Source organism: Poromitra crassiceps, assembly GCF_964638095.1.
Source record: "Poromitra crassiceps genome assembly, chromosome: 2".
Taxonomy (NCBI): domain Eukaryota; kingdom Metazoa; phylum Chordata; class Actinopteri; order Beryciformes; family Melamphaidae; genus Poromitra; species Poromitra crassiceps.
The window spans coordinates 121,275,203-121,281,664 of NC_139624.1; the positions used below are offsets into that span (position 1 = coordinate 121,275,203).

Sequence of the window (6,462 nt, forward strand, 5' to 3'; positions counted from 1 at the left end):
CACATACATGTAAATGTATTTAACTTTGCTCTGCCCAGAAAAACGATAAGAGCCCTTACTGTAATTCTGCTTTGATAAACAGAACCGGTTTCTTTGGTGTCCTTTTGGGTAGGAGAGGAGATGGCCACGAAGCGACCGTCTCCTCTCCTACCCAAAAGGACACCAAAGAAACCGGTTTCCTTTTGGGTAGGAGAGGAGATGGTCGCTTCGTGGCCGTCTTCACGTGCCTGTGGGTCGGTGTCTTGGTTGTCCTGAGTCCGTGTAGCTTATCAGGCGAGGCTGGCTCCGGTCAGTTTGGGTGATGCGCTACGCTGTCTCAGGACAGTGTAGGGAGGCGACATAGATCTGCTGTTGCTTGCCTGCTCTCTGGAGCAGGCCGAGGAGCGGGTTCATCTAAGCAGGTCGGCTCGCTCCTGTTGATGAGCCGGTGTGAAAGTGCATTCTTCTCTGACGATGTGTCCAAATCCCCAAGTTGTGGGGAAGGTGAGGCGCGCTCTAGGAAGACATCTTATAGGTGGGAACCGACTGCTGAAGCAAACTTCTCCCTCTGTGCCGTGGAGGAGAAGTGTGTCGACACAAAATAAACTGAAACAAAATAAAACCAACAAAACTAAATTAAATAAACTGAAATAAAAGAAAGTCAACAACTTAGATGCAGGCTCGGTTCATGCAGAAGGGAGCTGGGGGACCAGCCTCATTCCCTAGCGCCCCCCTCTTATCCCTGGTGGAGCAGAAAAAAGGGTGTGGGCGTGCTCGAGTCAGCACATGCTTCAGTGGCCGGCTAAGAACTGGCTTTTCCTGTCTTGCCAGCTTTGAGGAAAGGGCAATATTTAAATGAGGGTTGCTTTTTCTGCCAATAAGATATGTTAGATTTGAAATAGGTCCAGCCCATACAACCGTTAGTTTGGGGGCTGCGTCATCCTCACGGCACTGTGGTCTGTCACAGTAGAGGTCTGTCGGTCATTTGGTTGCACCCAGATGTTACATTAGCCGTTTTCCCACATGCGTACCGGAAAATTACCTGTAAGTCAATATCGGACATTTCCCTTCACACCTCTCCTCTGGCATGTCGGAATCTAGCAGCGAAATTGCCTGTATGTGGGGGGGGGGGGGGGGGGGGGGGGGGGGCGGCACTGCAGAGCGAGTGGGGAGTGACATGTCGGCAAAACTCCGAATGGTGAAATAAGTTTGCTTGTTCATCCGTTCACCTGCCTCGCGTTGAAGCACTTTTTACAGACTGGCTTCGTTTGATGTGTCCGGGCTTGCCTTCGCTGTCGGCAACGTAAGCAAAATACTTCCACATTTCGCTATGTGCATTTGCTTAGTCCCTGTCGGGCTGTGACTGAAGGAGGAGGACGGACTGTGGCCAGAGAGCGAGCAGAGAGGAGAGGGGAAAATCAGCACAGCACACCCACACATGAAGCTGACATAGGCTACTGCTCTTATTATCACAAGATCATTTCGCCAGTTTGCTTTAATGTGCGCGTGCGCGAATGATTAGATTATGTCCGCTGGAACATTAAGCAACGTGTGTAGGCTACTCCTCGCCCATGAGAGTGTCGCGGAAAATGACTGCACCCGTTTCTCACTAGTATCCGCTAAAGCGCATACCGCTCTTCTGACAGGCTGGAAAGTGGTGAAATCTCCGCGACGACGGGGTCGCGCTTATACCGGCACGGCGCCTTTCTCACATGCAGGCATTAGACCACGTTCCGGTCATTTAGCGGTACAAAGCGCATGTGGGAAAAGGGCTATTGAGAGGACATTGAAGTCGACTTTAGCTAGGGGTCAGAGAGAGGCAGGGTTGGGCTGGCTGGAGCCCCTGGGGTTTCCAGCCAGGCTTGAGGCTTGGATCAGGGAGTCACAAAAGGGGCCTTTTGTTTTATCGTGGCTTTGTGAATGAGTAGGGGCTGTGCTTACTTGATTAAATCAAACTTGCTGCAGTCTTAATATAAGTGCATCTGTCTCCAACACCCTGCTGTAGATGTTTTGAATGTTGATTGTTTTTTGATAACTTAGGAATCTGTCATTTGTTCTTTGTTTGTCAGAATGTGGTGTCCCAAGTATGCGGCCATCTTCCTCCTCCTGGCTCTGTCCGTGCTCTACTTCCTGCTGCGTCACATCAACCAGCTGGAGAAAACGCTAGCCGATTGGCGATACGACAGCATCAGCTGTTCAGCAGAGGACAGCGACTTGCAACTCAACCTGTTGCCCGTCCCGCCCCACCCCCCCACCCCGCCCCACAAGCTTGACTACTGCAGCTCCCAGCGTCGTGCGCCTGAGGATGTTCTGGAGGAGCGCCTCTTATTGGATTCCATCGCTTGGCCTGAAACTCCACCTCTGTCTGTGCCTGTTTCCCTGAAACGGGTCAGTGACCCCTCCCACAGCACCTTCACCATCCTGCCAGTGAGGGGTGGGGGGAAGCGGCATGTGGGCGATCACCTGGAGGCTGAGATCCTGATGCGGGATGCCCGTGGGTGTCCCAAGAGCTTCGGGGGAGACGTCCTGGTTACCCGTCTACATGACGCGGTGCACAGCGCGGGCGTGGCCGGGCGAGTGACGGACCACCTGAATGGCTCATACACTGCCGTGTTCCCCTTACTGTGGGAGGGGCCAGCGCGTATCGAGGTTACCCTGGAACACCCCAGTGAGGCCGTCACAGTGTTGCGCAGGCTGACCAGGGACCACCCACACCGGGTCTTCTTCCAGAGCATCTTCAGGTCAAGATTGCTCCAAGAAACCACGGTTTGTAATGTCTGCTTGCCTTCCAACCAGGAGCCGCTGTGCAATTACACCGACCTGCACACGGGGGAGCCGTGGTTCTGCTACAAGCCCAAGAAACTGAGCTGCGATGACAGGATCAGCCACTACAAAGGAAGCATCTACCAGATACCTCAGTACCTCATGGCTGAGGAGGAGAAACTCTTCAAAAAAAAAGTCAACATGAAAGTCTTCATTCATGCTTCGGGGTCTGACAATGTCACTGTGTTGCCAAAGGAGGAAGGTCACCCAGAGAGGCAGATCAGCATTTTGAAGCCTGAACCTTCTGGATATTACTACCAGGGCTTGTGGCGAGCCCTAAGTGGCACCACAGTTCGCCAGTTCAACAACCCCGCTGTCATCAGCGAGTGTCTGAGAGACAAGGTGGTCCACCTATATGGAGACTCCACCATCAGACAGTGGTTTGAACACCTCAACTCTGTGCTGCCAGACCTGAAGCAGGTTGACCTCCACACCACAAAGGAGTCCGGCCCGCTCATGGCCGTCGACAGCATGCGTAACATCATGGTGAAATGGCGCCTGCACGGCGTCCCAGTCCGATCCAAAAAGGTTGGGATCAGCGAGCTGCGCTATGTCGCTAACGAGCTGGACAGCCTGGAAGGAGGCCGCCGTACCGTGGTGGTCTTCAGCATCTGGGCCCACTTCAGCTCGTTCCCCATCCAGGTCTACATCCGTCGGCTGCAGGGTGTCCGCAGGGCGGTGCGCCACCTACTGGACAGAGCTCCCCACACGCTGGTGGTCATTCGGACCGCGAACCTCATGGACTGGGACTCTCTGACCGGGGTGCTGGTCAGCAGCACCTGGTACACCCTGCAACAAGACAAGGTGCTCAGAGCTCTGTTCAAAGGCCTTGATGTGCGCCTGGTGGATGCGTGGGACATGGTGCTTGCCCACCACCTGCCCCATAACCTCCACCCACAGCCCCCCATCATCAAGAACATGATCGACGTTCTCTTGTCCTACATTTGTCCACAGTAAAATGGCTGCGTGCCTTGTAGCACCTCGGACTAGAACTTAGCTTTATGGCTTCATGAGTTACTCTCATTGTTCTCTCCTGAGTAGATGCTTGCCTGTGTTGTATTAAAATCGCATGTGTACAGTGGCAGTAATCTTCATTTGGTGGTCCCAGCCGAAGGCTAAACTTTGTTACACCCAGTGGTGGAAATGGGGGCGACGTGTGGGAACAAAGTTCCCAGAGTACATTGAGAGGGAACGGTGAGAAGGAGAGGGGGAACAGCATTCCTTCCTAGTTTCCCCTTAAAAATGCCCCCACCTCTAAGTCTGATTCACTCGGCGACGGTTACACAACCATTTCTTTATGCTGCTGCTGTTTTTGCCAGAACACTTTTGAAACACAGATGTTTAATCTCAATGAGACTCCACTCCTCGTTAAATAAAAGAAAATAAGATAAAAATCATATTTACGTATTTCTGATTTTGCCTGGGACACCCCTATATAGCCAACTCAAGGCCCTGGGTCCCAGTATGGAACAACTGCTATTGAGCAAGACACTGACAAAGGCTCACATACCTCTGTCAACTGTCAAATACCTGCTACAGGGTTAGTTTGGTGCATTGTTGCTGCCATCATGTGGCTGAAAAAGCAAAATGCATACAAAAAAGAATTTCCCGCTTGATTAAAAAAAGGGTTTTGCAGGTTGTTTTGTTTTAATAAGATCTCACTTCCTTGACACATATCATCCCTGCCTCAGATGTATGAAAACATATTTTGATATACTGGCTGAAAAAAGCTCTAGAGCGTCAGATTCTGCACTGGAACAGTTGAAAGCTGTCATTCTCTGATCCTGATACGAACCCACACAAACACAACACCACACACACATTCACTGACAAGCTGTTTCCCTACTTTAGCATTCTGAATATGTTACCAGTGAAGGTCTCTGTAACAGTGGAACAGCAAAGTTAGAGGGCGTGTCCACCAACCAACATGTTGAGCACTTGAAGGGCTGGTGCTGAGCTGAACTTGCCCACTAGGGGCCGATGCATCTATATGGCCTGTTCAGACTGCAGGCAAATCCGATTTGGTTCGCAAGTCATTATCTTGATTGGTTTCCCAAATCTGATTTGGGAGTGTCCGCACTGGCACAAATGAAGTTCTAACGGAAGTTCAGTCAGGAAGACTATAATCTGCACTTTACACTTCCTCAGTTCGCTCCTTATTTCTCCACCCCTTCAAATCTGCTCACATGCTCAAGATAGCCTGTCAACTTCCAGGCTTCAATTGAATAATCGGCTGTTTGCCGCCTGGTCCCTATTATCCAATAGCATAGTGTCACATCACCTCTCACCCCACACACCTCCATTGTAAGCCTATAACATTGCTTTTCACCCCTCATCGTAAGCCTATCACATGGCTGTTGTCGTATTAAATACAGGCCCGTAGCCAGGGTTTGAGAAATACCGAGGTCATTTTAGCACGGCGTGGGGGGCCCAGGGCCCCCCGGATAGAAAATTTTGTCCATTTTATAGTAAAATGCTTCAATCTGGTGCACTTTGAGAGCAAAATGAAGAGGCTAGATCTATAAAGAACTACATACATCATGTTAGATTAATATCTAATATTATATCTATTATATCTACTGTGCTGTTGCTTTAAAATGATACAAAAAATAAATGTCTCCCCATATGATGTAATTTATATTCTGCATACAGGTCACATGGCAGAATACTGCTCAATTAAATACAATGGCCCATCTACACAAACATCACTTACAGGGGAGTTACTTACCCATTCACTTCAATAGAACTGTCCCCAAAGTCTAGCCCCAATCTTGCCTCAATGCAAAATCTGAATGTTGTGAGTTATCTCTCTTCCTTCTAGCACACAGAGAGGAAGCAAATTGTTGCATTTCCGATCAACTGTCGCATTAAAACATCAATGACAGATTAATAGATCTGGGGACCGGGGCTATTTTTCAATTTTTCAAAAAAAATAATTTAGGTGTGGAAAATACCGAGGTCATGACCGCGGTGTCCTCAATGGTAGCTACGGGCCTGATTAAATATGCTTGTTTCTATCCAGCCTCCCAACGTTGCTGCTGACAGTCTCGTAGCCTCCACCTCCCCTTCTCCACCCAGTTTTCGCAGAGCCACCAGATTATTCAGTCTGAAGAGTCTCATCAGTTTCAGAAAGAGAGGCATCACCATCACCTATCACCACCATATCTACACTCTACAGGGGGATATATCTGGCTGCTGCTCATAGCTGATGCAGCTCTATCTCAAGATCTCCCTGTGGTGCCTAAATGCCAAAGACTATTACCAATACCTAATGCTCATCACATTTTCTGTAATGCTTCATTCATTATTGTAATACATATTATTTTCATTCACTGGTCTCTAGTATCTCCTGATTGAAATGTGATTTGGGCAAGTGTTAAAGTCGGATCTGTGTGTCCAGACGCATCCAGCCTATCTGCATGGGTTACGATGGTAATGACATAGGCGTCAATAAACAACTAGCTGCTGAAGGTGTTTTCCAACGCAGAATCATGAGAAATGGCCATCATCTCTCACCATCCAAACAATCGCGCTACTGAAAAAGACAGAATTGCTCTCAGCGAGACTTCCCCTGTATAATGTAACCGAGCAAGGCAGATGCCAGGTTTATTTTCCCGTCCGAGGCACACATAGCGTCAAATATAGGCACTGAACACTACT

At 49.4% G+C, this 6,462-nt stretch overlaps 1 pseudogene across 1 annotated transcript; it reads left to right on the forward strand.

Moving 5' to 3' along the window:
• Positions 1–2,049: 2,049 nt before the first annotated feature.
• LOC310791521 (NXPE family member 3 pseudogene) lies at positions 2,050–3,759 on the forward strand (annotated as a pseudogene). The gene has a single exon. The product of its transcript is annotated as an NXPE family member 3 pseudogene (transcript).
• Positions 3,760–6,462: the final 2,703 nt, after the last annotated feature.